Source organism: Lagenorhynchus albirostris, chromosome X (genome assembly GCF_949774975.1).
Source record: "Lagenorhynchus albirostris chromosome X, mLagAlb1.1, whole genome shotgun sequence".
In the NCBI taxonomy this organism is placed as follows: domain Eukaryota; kingdom Metazoa; phylum Chordata; class Mammalia; order Artiodactyla; family Delphinidae; genus Lagenorhynchus; species Lagenorhynchus albirostris.
The window spans coordinates 105,081,447-105,099,735 of NC_083116.1; the positions used below are offsets into that span (position 1 = coordinate 105,081,447).

Below are 18,289 nucleotides of genomic sequence, written 5' to 3' on the forward strand. Positions count from 1 at the left end.
TGCTAACTCATATAACTGACAAGTAATTAACATTTGAAATATACAAAGAACGTAAACCACTCAACAGCAAAAAAAAAAAAAAGTCCGATTTTAAAATGGGCAGGAGATCTCAACATACATTTCTCCAAATATGACATACAGAAGGCCAAAAGGTACATGAAAAGGTGCTGAACATCACTAATCATCAGGAAAATACAAATCAAAACCACAATGAGATACCATCTTACACCCTGTTAGAATGGCTATTATCAAAAAGACAAACAGCTGGGCTGGTCAGAAAGACAGCAATGCCCTGAGGCTGTTCTCCAGGGGAAGGTTTGAAGAACAGGCAGCAATGGTCTCCCAGGACGAATTCTAGACACCTTGCTGCTGCCAGGAAGATTGGGCCTCCTTTGGGAAGAGTGGTTGCAACAGCAGCGCCTGGCATCTGATTCTGCTGTCCTCTGCTGCTCACCGCATCCCAGCTCATCCTCTCCTGGCCCCTCTATCTGGACCTGCAGTTACTCCCTCCAAAACAGGGGAGTGAACTGCGCACCCGTGGGCCACACGTTCTCTGAAATATTCTGATACCATATACTATATGAACTGAGTCCAGTTTTCTGTTCATTTTGAAATCACATTTGTATAAGTATACATTTTCAATTGCAACCTAAGACTCATCTCTCCAATTTGCAAATATGCCAAATTGCCACAAACATTTTAAGCACTTTAAACAAACACAAATTATTCCTAAATTCAACAACAATAAAAAGTGTTAAAACCATGAGTTAGGTTTACTTCACCATTTCTCTGTTTTCTTCTGAAGTTCCTAGGCTTTCAAAGACTTACTTGGTAAGGCAGAGCTTCTCAGCGGTGTACTCCTCAGGGGTCCCAGTAGTGTCGAGGTCTTAAACCTTGCAGTCTTGGGGATGGCCGGATACAGCCTGGAACCTTCAGCCTCCTGCAGTCGACCAAGGATGCCCTACAATTAAAAATCAATTTCTCTGTATGCCATGATGTGAAAATAGTTGGGAAACACTGCATGGAGGGAATACTTTTACCAATAATGAGAGTTGAGGTTACTGGTTCAATTCATGTCCATACTGAAAGTAACCATCCTAGGCATGTTGACAATTTAATCAGTCAGGAATTTGTGGCTAAGATGGGTAACTCTTCTTATGCCACCGGAGAGAAATATTCCATCCCTTTTTATAGTCAATATGACAACAGGGGGACTCCAAGCCATATAGGAAGCTTTTGCATACACTCTTCACAAACTGTGTTCCTGGGTTACGCTTAGCCCTTCACCCGTGCAGGTAACTGCCAGCAGCCCCTACACCAGGGCTCTCGTGGTCCTAGTTCACTGCCCTCACTCATGGTTTACTCTAGTCATCTTGACTTAAGTATTAATAAAACCCTTTCAATCTCAAAAACGCCCTGGTTAGTAGAATAAATGATCTGGTCATCCTACCTATCACCAGGTTGCCTCTAACTTCCTTCAACCATTTAAGTGTTTCTCTGTAGAGATACTATTGGCATTTGAGTTGGGGCAATTCTGCATCGTGCACGATCCTCCCTCATTTTGTAGTTCTCCCAGTCATTGTGAAGACAAAGCCCCCTCCACACATCTCCAAAGGCCTCCGTGGGAAGCGGTAGAGAATTACTGGGAAGCGGTAGAGAATTACTGGTTCTCTTTCCAGCCTGAATACAGGCTGTATTCTTTTCACATTCTCCCTAACCGGCACGCTCCGGCTCTAAGAAAGATTTGAATGGCATTAGTTCTTGCATACTTTTCCTATTTTGTCCAACTTTCTAGTCACTTCTCTAAAGTAACTTAATAACACCACCCCTGATGAAAACACTGACCATCTTATAAAAACCAGCAAATAAAGAGACGTTTTTCACAAGTGGAGAAAGAAGCTATCTCCATTTATGTGCATTCATTTAAACGTTAACACCTGACCTCTCAGCGTGTTTTCAGCTTATAGATGCTTCTAGTGGATACTGCAGTGCACCAGCCACACCCCCTCTTGTCTTCGGGGCCAGGACACCCACACCCCAGCTTCTGAGAGTATCAGCTGCTGACGGCTCACAGCTCTGGCCCTCTCTGGGCACTGCCTTCAGCTACAGGGGACTGTCTTGCCCAAGGTAACACCACCTCTTGCGGGGGAAGAGCCTGGGCCAATGACCGGCTGATTCAATGATACAGAGACTCAGTCCCCCTTACCTCAGTTTGGGACGATTCTGAAGGGCCATCCCAGCTCCAGAGCACCCTGTGGGATCCGAAGCCTTAGCTGTAAGCACAACACAGCTCAACTTCTCTGCCCCGCCTACCTTCCTGACCTCCTTCAGGTGTATCTCCCATGAGCACTCCCCAGTAAACCTTCTGCAGGTGAGCAATCCCAGTAAACTTTCTGTAGATGAGTACTCCACCTGCAGACAATACTCCATCTCAGAGGCTGTTTCCAGGGAGCCTTGTCTGAAACGTGGCTGTTAGTTTCACTGCGAAAGAGTTGCAAAACAAGAGAGTAACCTAAGCCATTCTATCTGTCTCTCCATCCTGCTGCCTACTGCAGCCAGCCTGTCCCTTCATCTGCTTCTAGCCATCAGCCTAGGCTTTTTCACTCACTGCTGCCTTCTTACTCTTCCAGGTTTCATCTGTCCGGTCATGTTCTACCCAGCAGTATCTTTTCCTCCCTCCATACCGGGCTGAATCACCCTCCTTCTCCACTCTTGGTTACTTTCATCAAAATGCTTGTGTGGGGACTTCCTGGCAGTCCAGCGGTTAAGACTCTGTGCTTCCAATGCAGGAGGCACAAGTTCGATCCCTTGTCTGGGAACTATGATCCCACATGCCACGCGGTGCGGCCAAGAAAAATGCTTGTGTACGATGTACATGCTTATATTTTTACAAGTAGCCCATCCCCCCCCGCGGCATGCCCCAAGGCTCACTCATTGAGCCTCTTATCTATAACGTGGATGCTACTTTGGTGATCTCCTTCAGCCTCAGGGCTATAAATACCTTCAATAGGATGATGACTCCAGGACTTGTATCTCTAGCCAGAACTTCATCCATGAACTCCGTATGTGTACATCCAGCGGCTTCCTCAACATCTCCACTTGGAGGTCTAACAGTTTTCTGTAACTCACCATGTCTGAAACTGACTCCTCATCTACCCACTACCAGCACGTCCCTGCCACGACCAAAAATCTTCTCTATCCTAGCCATTAATGGCAACTCCATCCTTCCAGTGGCTCAGGCCAAAAACCTTGAAGTCATCGTTGACTCCTTTTCTTTCATACTCACATCCATTCCACGAGCAAATTCTACTGTTCCTCCCTTCAAAACATACCTAGAATCTGGCAACTTCTCCCCCGTCTCTGCTTCCACTGCTCTGGCTGGAGACAGCGTAATGACGCTGCCGAATCGTCACAATAGCTTTCAGCTGGTCTCCCAACCCCCACCCTTGCTTCCGTCAGTGTATCCTCGACACAGGGTTTTCCTGTTAAGGCATAATCAGATCTGGTCCGTCCTTGCCTTAAAACACACAATGGCTCCCCATCCCAGAGTAAAACCCAACATCCTTCTAGCGGCCTCCAAGGTTCTACACAACCTGACCCGAACCTCTCTGCTTTCATCCCTGCTACTCTTTCCCCTTGTTCACTCTGCTCCGTCCACTGACTGCCACCTGTTTCTCAAACACACCAGCCAGTTCTGACCTCAAGGCCTTCATGCTGGCTGTTTTTTCCGCCCCATATGCTCTCCTCCAGATGCCTGTTTTGCTGGCTTCCTCACCTCCGTGAGGTCCTTACTCAGAATATACCTTGTTGAAACAAATTTCTGGGAATTCCCTGGCAGTGAAGTGGTTAAGACTCCATGCTTCCACTGCAGGGGGTGAGGGTTCAATCCCTGGTCGGGGAACTAAGATCCCACATGCCCCGTGGCTCGGTCCAAAAAAAAGAAAGACAAATTTCCAGGCCCAAGCTGGAACCGCTCCCACCTCGGGTGCCACGTGCCACGTCGGCCAACCAAAACTTAGATCACTTTGTGCCATATATACACTACTGATACTATGCATAAAATAGATAACTAATGAGAACCTACTGTATAGCACAGGAAACTCTACTCACTGCTCTGTAGTGACCTAAATGACAAGGAGATCCAAAAAAGAGGGGATATATGTATACGTATAGCTGATTCACTTTGCTGTACAGCAAAAACTAACACAACGTTGTAAACCAACTATACTCCAATAAAAATTTTAACAAAAAAAGATCACTTTGTGTCCCTGCAAAAGTGCCGCTTAAGCAGAAACGCAGTCCATCCAGTCAGCCAATCCCCAAACGCCAAGCCAGCTCTGGGCTCTATCCTTATTTCTTTGTTCCTTATTCTTTATGCTGTAAAAGCTTCCTGCCTTCTGCCTCATTTTGTGTTTCTCTGGGCTCTTGGGCACAGATACTGCCCGCTTCATGAAGGTTAAAATTTGTTCGTATCACCTAAATTATCTTCTTTAATCATTCTTAACAACCTTCTCAAACCTATCCTAGCCACTATTAGAACTGCGACCCCAAACACTACCTTTCCGTTTCCCCACTTTGTCTGCGACACGTTTATTATCAGCTGGCATACTACGGCTCTTTACTTCTATCTTTTGTGTCTTATCTCTCTCCCCCAGCTAGAATGTAAAGTCTGTGAGGGATATGCATGAGTTTTGTTCACTATGATATCCCAGAGCACCTAGAACTCCTGACACGTAGAATGTGCTCTGAGTGAATAAACTAACTTGGGAGGAGAGAAGGACACAGGAAAGTGACATTTAGGGATGTCACATACTAGCGTTTCTTTGCTGGTCATTTGTCATGTTCTTTTTATGGAGTGGTGTTCAGAGCCCCAGGATGAAAGAGACAGCCCAGGGACATTCCAGCAGAGTGTCAGAGACATGGCTGCTTTGGAAATAAGATCCTAAAAGAAATAAATAAGGGAGCTGGAATTTGATACAAAATGGAGGAAAAAAACTAACTGGGGTGATTTAACATCTTATGTTGAAGAAGATGACCAGTTGTTCTCTAGCTCTACTGAAGAAAGAACAACAACAACAACAAAAAGAAAGAGTTTAAATCATAGCTTAAAGAATTTGGGATTATATAAAAGGAAGAATTCAGTAACAACCACCCTGGCTAAATAACTAACTACCGGGTGCAGTGCATTCATCTTCCTCTGGAGGTGTTTATAGGAGAACAGATTCCCCTTCAAGTTTGGTCCTATCTGACAGCGGTGTAGGCAGGGTAAAAGCAAAAACAAGAGTGTAAAATGGCTTCAAAACCTTCCTTTCCTCTGACCCTCTGGCTTCTCATTCACTGTCTTATTTGGCTGAATGTCTAAGCCTGGACTTTGTCACATATGGTAGGACATCCCACCCCAAGTCACAAGATAGTTAGCACCCTATTGTCCATTCTGGCTCTTTTTGCACTGTTAAACAACGTTAAATTGTTCCTTAAATCTTTCCTCAACCTCCTACCCTCCCACCATGTTTCTCCTAAAAAAATTTTAGTATCCCAAAACTGTATAAAACACCCAGATATAGTTATACAAAATCTGATTTATTTATATCCATGCTACATATAACAATCAGTTAAACATTGTAACTGTCAAGTAGGTGTTTAATTGTTTATCTTAAGGGACTTTTTCAACTCTAAAAGCACACTAGTCTAAACAATTGTATCAACATTCATAAAATAAGCATTTACCGGGTTTCTACTTCAGGCCAGGCACTTAGGGTATGAAGTTAAAAGGTGGGTGGTGTGAGCCCCCTTGTCTCTAGAGGAGCCAGGTGAGAAATAATTGTCACAGGTCATGATATAAGGCTCACATAAATTAAGTGGTAGCACAGGAGGGTGTACCTCATGCACCCCAATGTTCATTGCAGCGCTATTTACAATAGCCAGGACATGGAAACAACCTAAGTGTCCATTGACAGACGAATGGATAAAGAAGATGTGGCACATACATACAATGGAATATTACTCAGCCATAAAAAGGAACGAAATTGTGTCATTTGTAGACATGTGGATGGACCTAGACATTGTCATACAGACAGAAGTCAGAAAGAAAAAAACGAATATCGTACATTAAAGCATGTATGTGGAATCTAGAAAAATGGTACAAATGAACGTATCTGCAGGGCAGGAATAGAAAGACACATAGAGAATAGAGGTGTGGACACGGAGGCGGGTGGTAAGGGGAAGGTGGGATGAATTGTGAGATCAGGTTTGACGTAAATACACTGCCATGTGTAAAACAGATAGCTAGTGGGAACCTGCTGTACAACACAGGGAGCTCAGCTCGGTGCTCTGTGACGGCCCAGTTGGGTGGGATGGGGGGGACGGAGGTCCAAGAGGGAGGGGATATGTGTATGCGCGTGACTGATCCACTTCGCTGTGCGGCACAAACTAACACAGCATTGTAAAGCAATTATACTACAATAAAAATTTTTTTTAATTTAAAACAAGGAGGGTAGGGCTTCCCTGACAGTGCAGTGGTTGGGGTCCGCCTGCCGATGCAGGGGACGCGGGTTCGTGCCCCGGTCCGGGAGGATCCCACATGCCGCGGAGCGGCTGGGCTCGTGAGCCACGGCCGCTGAGCCTGCGCATCCGGAGCCTGTGCTCCGCAACGGGAGGGGCCACAGCAGTGAGAGCCCCGCGTACCGCACAAACAAACAAAAAAAAAAAAAAAAAAAAAAAAGGAGGGTATACCAAGCAAGTAGGGGGAATCAGGCGAAATTTCATAGAGAAAATCCCTACAATGGATCAAATCATTACATTGCAAGCACTATGCTAATATCCTTTCATGTGTTTTGCTTGAAAAAGACCTTTTCAATTAATTTGATTTTCAGAGTAAATTAATGTTCCCTGCAGTGTATGACGGTCATGAAAAGATCCTGTATGGAATTGGCAGCCAGATGTCTAATAGAGTAACATGCAGCCCAAGGATTATTAACTGCCAATTAAAAATTCCATATTTCTGGTCACATTTAGCAAAGATTATTTACCAGACAAGCATGACTACAAGCAGCTTGAATCCACCAACTGAAAGGAGCACGTGCCATACAACAAAACACACACAGTAGGTCCTAATTGATTTCTGGTTTGATTTCATCCTTATATAAATAAGTCAACAAGTTAAATACATAATACATTCATGTGTCTGATAGATTTGTATGACCCCTCCTTTTATTGAAAAGGCAGTATATTTGGAGCTTTCTATTAAACACAGCAGATTTGCAAACTCAAAAAATTAAGCAGAGAAGAAATGAAAGATTCATATTAATAGTAAGAATTGTTATGCTAATTGTGAGTTATTTATGCTCTGTACTATTTTTTGCTTTCTACTGAACAGTCATTATCTTACTCCATGTTTCTCTTTCAAATCATTTGGAAAATACAAATGAAGAAGCTGAATAAGGAGATATGCTTCGACATCTGCATTCTCCAGTGTCAAATTAAAGTGACCATGTTAAGCCCTGCCCAACTCAAAAACAAGTAGAGTTACAAACGTTTCTTTGAAAGATGATGCGGTCAGGAGAAGCTAGGTTGGGCTGAAATAACAAACAGACCCTACAATCTCAGTTGCTAAATTCAACAAAGGTTTGTTTCTAGTCTACATCACAGTTCAGGGACCAGGCTCCTTCCATCTTGCAACTCCACCATTTCAGAAGTCTTCGAGTTCAGCCACATGAACCAGTGAATGAGAATATGCAGAAGGCACATTTGTGAAAGGCACACATGATTTCTGTTCATATGTACATTGGCCAGAATTCAGTCACAATTTCCCAACCAAACTGGAAGGACAGCTAAGAAATATAGTTTTTCTGAGTATCCAGGAAAAGGAAACGTACTGGCGAACATCTAGCCAGTATTTGACACAGAGGGAAAGAACCTAAAACGTTTTTTTATCCACGCAATATTATATATTATGATTAGGTTCCCAAATCAACCCACCCAAAATGCAACTGAAGCACATTGCTAATAGAGTAAGTCCTCAGTGACTTAAATGTCAACCTCTCTGGCCATCTTGTCTACCAGGACCAAGGTTGAAACTCATTAACAGTCATAATAGAGGTTCAGCATTCTCCACATTCATTTTGCCTACTTATAGTAAGTACTGTTCTAAGCACTAAAAAAACAAAGATAAGATCTAGTTATTGCTCTCAGTGGCAATGATGAGACTAATCTTGTCAGACCAAGATAAGAGCCAAGGTGCTTTCAGGAACTACAGATAAATCAGTGTGGCCAAAACAGAGTGCAAGACTGGTGCAGCAAGGGCCAAAGACAAAGGCCCTGTGTGCCACTGCTGACAACTCAGGCCTTAAAGAGGAATCGTGGAAGGAATTGAAGCACAGGAGTAACACAACCAGATGAGTACTTTTGAAAGACCACTCAGATTGCCTGCTGCCTAAAAAATGGACTAGCACGGCATACAGAGAGGGCTGTAGCTACTACACAGCTTTTGTCATCGAGGACATTCTGTAAACTTGAACGTTTTAACATGGGGTAATTTTGAAGCAGTATAAAATGCAAATCATTAGACATCCTCTTTCCATTTTCAAAATGAAAACTGCTTCGTTGCCTTTTCCTTCTTATTGTATGCTCATTGTGAAATATTTAGACAATACAAGGAGGTATAAAGGAAAAGTAAAAAACACCCATAATCCAGTGTCTGGTGAAAACCGCTGTTATCATATACAGTGTATACATTTCTGTAACTTTTCCCAGGCTTATTTTTTCCAATAGAAATGTGATAATACCATAAACACAGGTATAACCTGCTTTCTTTGTTTAGCAATACATTCTGAACATTTTCTCAAACCAGTAAGTATACTTAGGTATCATGATTTTTTAATGGCCATAGAGTATTCCATTGGTTGGATATCCAGTTCCACAAGACAGTGTAGGGAGTGACCGAGAGTGTAAACTCTACATTTAAACTGCCTGGATTCTGATCCTGGCTCTTAGGCGAGGGTTAGCAAACTTTTTCTGTAAAGGGCCAAATAAATATTGTAGGCTTTGAGGGCTGTATTAGGGTTCTCCAGAGGAAGAGAACCAACAGGATACGTAGACACAGAGATCTTTCTAAACAGATTTAGATAGATGATCTCTATATTTATATCTATCTAGGTAAATCTATATATAGATATCTATAACTATCATCTATCTATCTACCTACCTACCTATATGAGAAAGAAAGAGGTATTTTCAAGAATTAGCTCATATGATTATGAAGACTGGCAAGTTTAGAATCTGCAGGGTGGGTCAGACCCACAAGAGTTGCAGTTCAAATCTGAAGGGAGTCTGCTGGCAGAATTCCCTCCTCCTCCAGGGATGTCAGTCTTCTTCTGTGAACTCACTGGATGAGACCTACTCATACTATGGAGGGTAACTGCTTTATTAAAGTCTACTGATTTAAATGTTAATCTCATCTAAACAGCACCTTCCCAGAAACATCTAGAATGTTTCACCAAATATCTAGGTTCCACGGCCTAGTCAAGTTGACACATACAAAACCATTACATGGGCCATATGACGATCTCTGTTGCAAACTACTCAACTCTGTCATTGTTATGCGATAGCAGACCAACCCAGTATGCACGGAAGTGGGTGTGGCTATGTTCCAATAAAACTCCATTTACAGAAACAGGTGGCAGGCTGGATTTAGTCCATGGCTATAGTCTACTGACTCGTACTCTTAGCCACTTTCTAGCTGTGTGACTTTGAACAAGTCATTTAAATCCTTTAAACCTCAGTTTTCTCATCTGTGAGAAATGGGGATGATAAGAGTTCTGAATTCAAAGGGTTATGGTGAGAATCAAAAAAGATCCAGCAATCCCACTCCTGGGCATATATCCAGAGAAAACCATAATTCAAAACAATACATGCACCCCAATGTTCATTGCAACACTATTTACAATAGCCAAGACATGGAAGCAACCTAAACGTCCACTGACAGAGGACTTGGTAAAGAAGTGTGGTACACACATACAAAAGAATCAAATAATCCCATCTGCAGCAACATAGATGGACCTAGAGATTATCATACTAAGTGAAATCAAACAGAAAAGACAAATATAATATGATATCACTTATATGTGGAATCCAAAAAATGATACCAATGAACTTATTCACAAAGCAGACTCACAGACTTAGAAAAGAAACTTATGGTTATCAAACAGGAAAGGTGCGGGGAGGGATAAACCAGGAGGTTGGGATTAACATACACACACTGCTATATATAAAATAGATAACCAACAAGGACCTACTGTATAGCACGGAGAACTCTACTCAATATAATGACCTATAAGGGAAAAGAATCTGAAAAGAATATATATATATATATATATATATATGTATGTATAACTGAATCACTGTGCTGTAGATCTGAAACTGACGCAACATTGTAAATCAACCATACTCCCATATAAAATAAAAATTTACTCAAGAAAAAAGAGATGATATTTGTGGAGCAGCTGACACAATATCAGGTACATGTTAGATGCGTAATAAATCTTCCCCTCATTATTATAATTTATCTTTTATCTGCTGACAGGATTATTTTAAACACATTAAGGTATAACTGAAATATAATAAACTGCATATATTTAAAGTATGTAATTCGAGAAGCCTTAATATATCTATACACTCGCGAAATCGTCACCACACTCAAAGATGGTGAATATGTCCACCACCCCAAAAGTTTCATCCTGGCCATTTGTAATCCTGCCCTCCCATCCCTTCCACTCCTCCCTACCCCCACTCCCGCCTCCAAGCAACCCCTGGTCTGTCTTACATCACTATCTTACTGACAAAATTTTGGTTGTCTACAAACTTGCGCTACTAGAAATGATGCAGTCATGTACATCCATGGACAAATCTCTGCGTATGTGTTCCATTACTTCCTTAGGAGAAGATGCCACAATATCACTGGTTTGTAGAGGATGTTCACTTGACATTGTTATACATGTTGACAAATTGCCTTTCAGAAAGGTATCCATTTACAATGACTGTTTCTCCCTACTTACTTTCATTTGTTATATTGACATTGTGTCTGTATGCACCCAAGGTAATTCTGTGTGCTTAAGCTAGGACTGTGAATGTGGATTGACATTTGAAATATCTTCGAGATAGTTAAGCAGCCCTAATGAGAATCGACACCTTCAGAGGAGGTAACCTAGAACTTTAATAATGAAAAGAGACGTTTTTATGGGAGAGATGAGTGGTGCTCTGGCTAGGAATGTGGTACAGGCTTTACAACCCTTTCGGGAACAAGGTATAAAAATTGCAGCCCAGGTGTCTAATTCCACCGAAGCAGCATTCCAGCTCTAGAGTCCTGTTAATACTGCCAGATCCTGACTCATCTACAAAACCGGCCAGTCATGTTATCAGGGAGAGAGGAGCACCGACCACAGAATAAACCTTTCCTCCTCTTCTGTACTTGCTAGCTAGTAAATGTTTGTATGTTTGAGAGAAATTGGAGAATTTGGTTTAATATTTAACTTCACAGTAATAAACCAACCAGTAGCCAGGTTGGGAGGACAGGTGTATATAGCCACCACCCAGCTTTAATACGTTCACCTTGACATTTGCTGGACTGCCAAATCAGCTTGGGTCTGTTTGCAACTTCTTATCCCTGCCAACCTCACAGGGAGAGTATGCCTCATTGCTTTCATTTGTATTTTTTATTAATAGTTAGGTTGAGTATCTTTTTATATGACTGCTGACCATTTGCCTTCTTCTTTTGTGAATTATTTGTACATATCCTCTGACCATTTTTATACTGTGCTATTAAAATTTTTCTTATTGATTTGTAAGAGATCTTATTATATTTAGGACATTAATCTTCTGTCATACGAATTGCAAATGTTTTCCTATTCGTCAAATGTTTTAACATTGTTTGTGGTGGGTTTTTTTTTTTTCTGAAGTAATAAAACTTAGCAATATTTTTCTTTATGGTTTCTGGCTTTGGTGTCATGCATAGAAATCTCTCCTGCAAAATTATATAAATAATCAGCTAAATTTTCTTCTAAGGGTAAGAATGACTGTTTTACACATTCCTTGGGGGGGGGGGAACATCTAACAGCTGAAAGTTTAATGGTTTGTAAAAGGTATTCAGAAGTTTAAAACTGCTTTTCTGACGGGCCAATAAGGTAGTGAAATAGTTTTTGGTGTACTTTCTGAAATTTGGCCTTCTTGTTTTACAATCTCTCTCTCTCCCATCCTTCTCCATAAGTAACTCGAAATAGAAGGGGAGATAAGTTTGTAAACCATGAGAGGCAGGGGGCACAAGAATACAGACAGAGAATAGACATAGAATGTCTTTGTCAGTGAGACATACCTAGGCCAGCCTTTGAACCAGAAGCTGGTGACCTTTTCACCAAGTGTTGGATTGTAAAATTTTAAAAAACATGTAAAAAATAAAAACCTAATAAAATTTTAAAACTAAAAAGAAATAAATAAAGTTGGTGACCCAAGGAAGCAGGCACTGCTTGAGTCCCTGTGACATGGGCAGCAGCAGAAACGCTGTCTCCAGAAGCATCAACGTCAAGTTCCTAGCAGTTGTGTCCAGTGAGCCGCATGAGTGATGTGATGGGAGCTGCCTGCCCCAAGGCATGGTGGCAGCATTGTCTCCACTACAGCAGTTCTGCTGGGAGACTGCAGCCTCTTTGGAGAGCATATGAACTTTCTAATCTCTTTTCTAGCTTGAACTAACACATTGTTTGCAACGAAGAAACCTGAATGATATAGAAACAGGACCAGGAGCGGCTATAGAAAATATAACCTCAGTGTAACAGGTATCTGGGTTGGTCTTGCTGGCCTAGTGGGCCTGAAGGCAGCAAACGTGCACCCCAGCATCATGCACCCCAGCATCAGCCCCTCTCAGGGGCCCTTATATAGTGCCTCTTATTGTGCACTGAGAGCTGAAAGAGCTAGATTGTATCTACCAAGCCGTACCTCCCATCCCCCCAATCCAAGCCACACACAAATGGTCAAATATTGTGAAACTCTTATCGGTTACACATTAGAGTAACAGGAATCCAATTTCCTTGTAACCAGCTTTTTAAAAAAATTGACCCCTGTGGTGACATTATGCATTAGAATATTCTATGCATACCTGAAACTGACTCAGTGTTTGTGCCCCCAAAGCCTTCTTTTGCCAGAGATCCTGGAGGACACTGGAGCTATTTGTATCCAGGGAGCCGGGATTCTAAAATAAAACTTGCTAAAACACGCACACATACATATAATTAAGACATCTGGTTACCTTACATTGAAAATATGACTGATTCTTTTTTTTTTAAGATTTTTTTTGATGTGGACCATTTTTAAAGTCTTTATTGAATTTGTTACAATATTGCTTCTGTTTTTTATGTTTTGGGGTTTTTTTTGGCCACGAGGCATGTGGGATCTTAGCTCCCCGACCAGGAATCGAACCCACACTCTCTGCATTGGAAGGTGAAGCCTTAACCACTGGACCACCAGGGAAGTCCCATGACTGATTCTTTTAGCCTAAAAGTATTCATTTAAATATGGTGTGTACCAAGGTATAATTTCTTAGCACAAAAATCATAATCCATTCTTAAAAGACAGTAAATGAAAATGTAGGAAAAATACGTGAAAAATAGTGGCCTCGCCTCAGGAAGCAGACCTTTACATCAAATGGGTAGCGATAATGCAGATTAGATGCTGGAAAAGCTTATGAGAAGATTATTTTCTAATGGAGGTCCTGTTTAGCCCATCCTACCTCGAGGAAATTGACTTAAGGGTGAGGTAATACTTTAGGTAAACAATTTAGGAAGTCTATCCAAGTTGCTCAAAGCCTTTGCAGACAGGAGTTCATTCAGCCTTGTAGATAAGTTTGTGTAACTGGATTCATGTCCAGCCGTTTCCTTTGAAACTGTTTCAAGGGTGGCAGTTTGGCGAGGCAACAGGTATCTGCCAATAACACAGGCCCATCCAAAGGTGCCTCGGGGCACCTTTGGAGGTCTTGAGACAATCCTTGAGGCCAGACTTCCTGGTTATATCGTAACACCTTCCTGCCTCCCTGTCTCCTTGGGCTTCGAAATGAGGAAACAGCTGTGGGGAAAAACACCTCGAGGGAAAGGAGGCTGGTGATTGTTATGCACCTTTTAAAAACATCCTGAGACCACACAAACTTGGGCTATTTCAGCCATTACCTCCTCTGAACTTCAGAGCTCCTGGGTAACAATAGGAATTCACTTGAATGGGGACGGTCACTTGGCGCTGTCCTCTTGCAAACAGCTGCCCATCTATTCTGCTAGCACTCCACTCTGAGATGACTCATACCCAACCCCCTGCACCGCGCAGGGGTCTCTGGTGTCAGCCCAGATCCCCCCTTCGGAACTGAAGGATACATCCTCCCAGCTGCTGGCAGTGTCCACTGGTGCTGGCGCACTGCTCAGTCCCTTTCTGGGAATCACCCTTGGTTGAAGGTCGCTTTCTCATCCAAAGCAGTGCCCCATTCCTGGGTGTGGTCCGCATTCAGTCACTGGCCAATGAGGGGTGGGTACAAGGCCCCCATTCCCTCACCCCGTTTGAAGATAACCCTGAAGGGTCACCCCAACTCTAGAGCTCCCCATGGGGCTGGCTGAGGGGTCTGCATCCCAGTTCAACATCTCTTCTACCCAGGCCTGCTGCCTTCAGTCCCCCACAGGTCTATCTCCCTAGAGTAAGCCTCCATGAACTTCCAGCACGTCTCTCCTTTTCCCTGGGAACCTGACCTAAGACACACCCATTTGAAGTACAAGGCTGCATCTGGAAGAGTCAGAAAGATGATTTTGCAGGTTTACCTAATTTAATTCTTTAAAATTTGTACTACCTATAACTAAGTCATCTCTGAGGGAAGTACTGACTAGCCTTGACCTTTGACTCATGATTATAGCAGACAGGGCCTGATGCCAAAAAGGTTTAGTTCAGGGTTAGCAATTATCTAACTACAGCAAGGCCAGCAGGTTTAGAGTAGGACACAAAAGGGTTGATCATATATTAATTCCTTTGGGAATTAATGTCAAATGAGACTTGAACAAAGAAGAAAGGAAAGAAAGTAAAATAGATAAACAGATCGATAGATCAACAATACAAATTAAGCACCTACGTTATAAGCAACGGGGAGCTAACAAAGAGGAAAAAACAATATGGCCCCTCCCTTGTGGAACCTACAATCTAACTTGGGGGGAAAACACTATTAAAGGAAGTGTTCTAGGTTGTAAGGGAGGAAATTTAGGGTGCTATGACAGTACCTAGCAAGAACACGTAACTCTGTCAAGCATAGGGTTGGGAACAGGAGAGAGAAGAAAAGCAGCATCTATACAGAACAAAATAAACAAGTAACTGGACAGGGGAAAAGAAGACTTTAAGGAAGCTAATCCAAGGAAATCATTTACAAGGCAAAAGAAGGAATTCGCAGGAAGACGTTCTATTTATAATGCTGAAACACTGGAAACAACCCAAATGCTCAACAATAGGGGAATAATAACAATAGAATATTATGAAGTAGTTCAAATAAAAATGATGATTACATTCATTTGGGGAAATGTGATGTGAAATAATATTAAATGAGTAAAGCAGAGAGGGTCCACGTTCACTGGGCTATAACCATATGAAAATCTGTGTCTTTATAAACAATGACTTAGAAAACTCTAGGTACCAGAGGAATTCTATGTCTCATGTTTCCTTTCCCCCCTGTCTCCCTTGGTTGATTATGTCACCTTTCTGGCCTGATTTTTTTAATGTCTTCTTTTCCCTGTTACTAGAGCATTATATATGCATGTACCTGTCTAGAAATGTTTTTTAAATCTTTCAGAAATACTCAGAAGTCCCTGATCTTTACTACAATGAGAAAAAATGGCAATATCACCCTGGGGAAAGATCAGCATCTTAGACTTTGTGAATTTTTTATTTAGAGGAAGTCGAACATTTTGAAATGACATAAAGGATATACGTATTTAAATAAAGAAGAAAGTTACACCCTTTTCGGAAAGTTTCCTTGACAATATATAACTGATGGCTTTGATTCAGTAATTCCGACTCTAAGGTATATCTAATGCTGTGGTGGTAAATGTTTAACAGCTGGATCTCGGGAGAAGAAGCCTTGAATTTGCACAGTTTGCCAGTCTCCATAGTGTAAATACTCTGATCGTGGCCAATTTCAACGTATCGATGTGACATCAACAACTATGAAAACCTATGTCCACACAAAGACTTGTACGAAAATGTTCATAGCATTATTCCTAACAGCCAAAAACAGAAACAATGCAAATATCCATCAGCTAGTGAATGGATAAAAAAAACCTGTGATATATTCATAGAATACTATTCAGCAATAAAAAGGAATGAACTTTTGGTACATGCAACAACATGGATGAATGTCAAAATAATCGTGTTGAATGAAAGAAACAGACAAAACAAAAGCAAATACTGTATGACTCCATTTACATACAATTCTAGAAAATGAAAATTATTAAAACAGAAAGCTGACCAGTGGTTGTTTAGGGATGGGCAGGAGAAAACTTTTGGAGGTGATGGCTATGCTCAATCCTGACTGCGGTGATAGTTTCAAGGATATACACATATGTCAAAATCCATCAAGTAGTACACTTTAAATAGGTACGGTTTATTATACGTCAATTATACTACAATAAAACGCTGGTGTGATATCACCTCACACCAGTCAGAATGGCCATCATCAAAAAGTCTACACACAATAAATGCTGGAGAGGGTGTGGACCCTCCTACACTGTTGGTGGGAATGTAAACTGATACAGCCACTATGGAGAACAGTATGGAGGTTCCTTAAAAAACTAAAAATAGAGTTAACAGATGATCCAGCAATCCCACTACTGGGCATATATCTGGAGAAAACCATACTTCAAAAAGATACACGCACCCCAATGTTCATAGCAGCTCTATTTACGATAGCCAAGACATGGAAACAACCTAAGTGTCCATCAACAGATGAATGGATAAAGAAGATGTGCTATATATATACAATGGACTACTACCATTAAAAAAAATGAAATAATGCCATTTGCAGCAACGTGTATGGACCTGGAGATTATCATACTAAGTGAAGTAAGTCAGACAGAGAAAGACAAATATCATATGATATCACATATGCAGAATCTAAAAAAAATGTATGATACAAATGAACTTATTTACAAAACAGAAACAGACTCACAGACATAGAAAATGAATTTATGGTCACCATGGGGGGAAGGGTTGGGGGGCAGGGATAATTGGGAGTCTGGGATTGACACGTACACACGGCCGTATTTAAAATAAATAACCAACAAGGACCTACTGTATAACACAGGGAACTCTCCTCAATATTCCGTAATAACCTAAATGGGAAAAGAATTGGAGAAAGAATAGATACATGTATATGTGTAACTGAATCACTTTCCTGTATACCTGAAACTAACACAACATTGTTCATCAACTATACTCCAATGTTAAATAAAAATTAGGGACTTCCCTGGTGGTCCAGTGATTAAGACTTCACCTTCCAATGCGGGGGGTGCAGGTTCGATCCCTGGTCAGGAGCTAAGATCCCACATGCCTCGGGGCCAAAAAACCAAAACATAAAACAGAAGCAGGGCTTCCCTGGTGGCGCAGTGGTTGAGAGTCCGCCTGCCGATGCAGGGGACATGGGTTCGTGCTCGGTCTGGGAAGATCCCACACGCCGCGGAGCGGCTGGGCCCGTGAGCCATGGCCGCTGAGCCTGCGCGTCCGGAGCCTGTGCTCCGCAACGGGAGAGGCCACAACCGTGAGAGGCACGCGTACCGCAAAAAAAAAAAAAAAAAAAAAAAAAAAAGAAGCAATATTGTAACAAATTCAATAAAGACTTTTAAAAAATCTAAAAATAAATAAATTAATTAAAGTAAATAAAAATTAAAAACAGAAAAAGAATAGCCATGAGCCGATGACTATTATAGCTGAGTGATGGGAACTTCATTAGATTCTGTCTTACCAATGGAGGCTGGGATATTTAAGGAAATGAATTTTTTAAACTCATTTTGAAACAAATGGACAATAACTTCAAAGACAATATTTTGGGAGTGTTTCTTTTGTTTCTATAAAATGGCAGATAAAGTTTCAAGGTACAGATACTTGGGTTCCCAGAAAACATTAAGATGCATCCGTAAGAGTATTAATGTAAACAGGAGTAAATAAAACATTTCTGCCACCATATCAATCATGAGTTTACATTAAATAAATAAATAAATAGGTACAGTTTATTATG

The 18,289-nt window shown here is 41.5% G+C and overlaps 1 long non-coding RNA gene across 1 annotated transcript in view; it reads right to left on the reverse strand.

Annotated features, from left to right (window-relative positions):
- Window positions 1-18,289, reverse strand: part of LOC132513836 (uncharacterized) — a 202,531-nt gene that overhangs the window by 42,416 nt on the left and 141,826 nt on the right. Inside the window, exon 3 of the long non-coding RNA XR_009538550.1 lies at window positions 829-961. This is a non-coding gene — a long non-coding RNA (uncharacterized LOC132513836). The remainder of the gene's footprint in view (window positions 1-828; window positions 962-18,289) is intronic.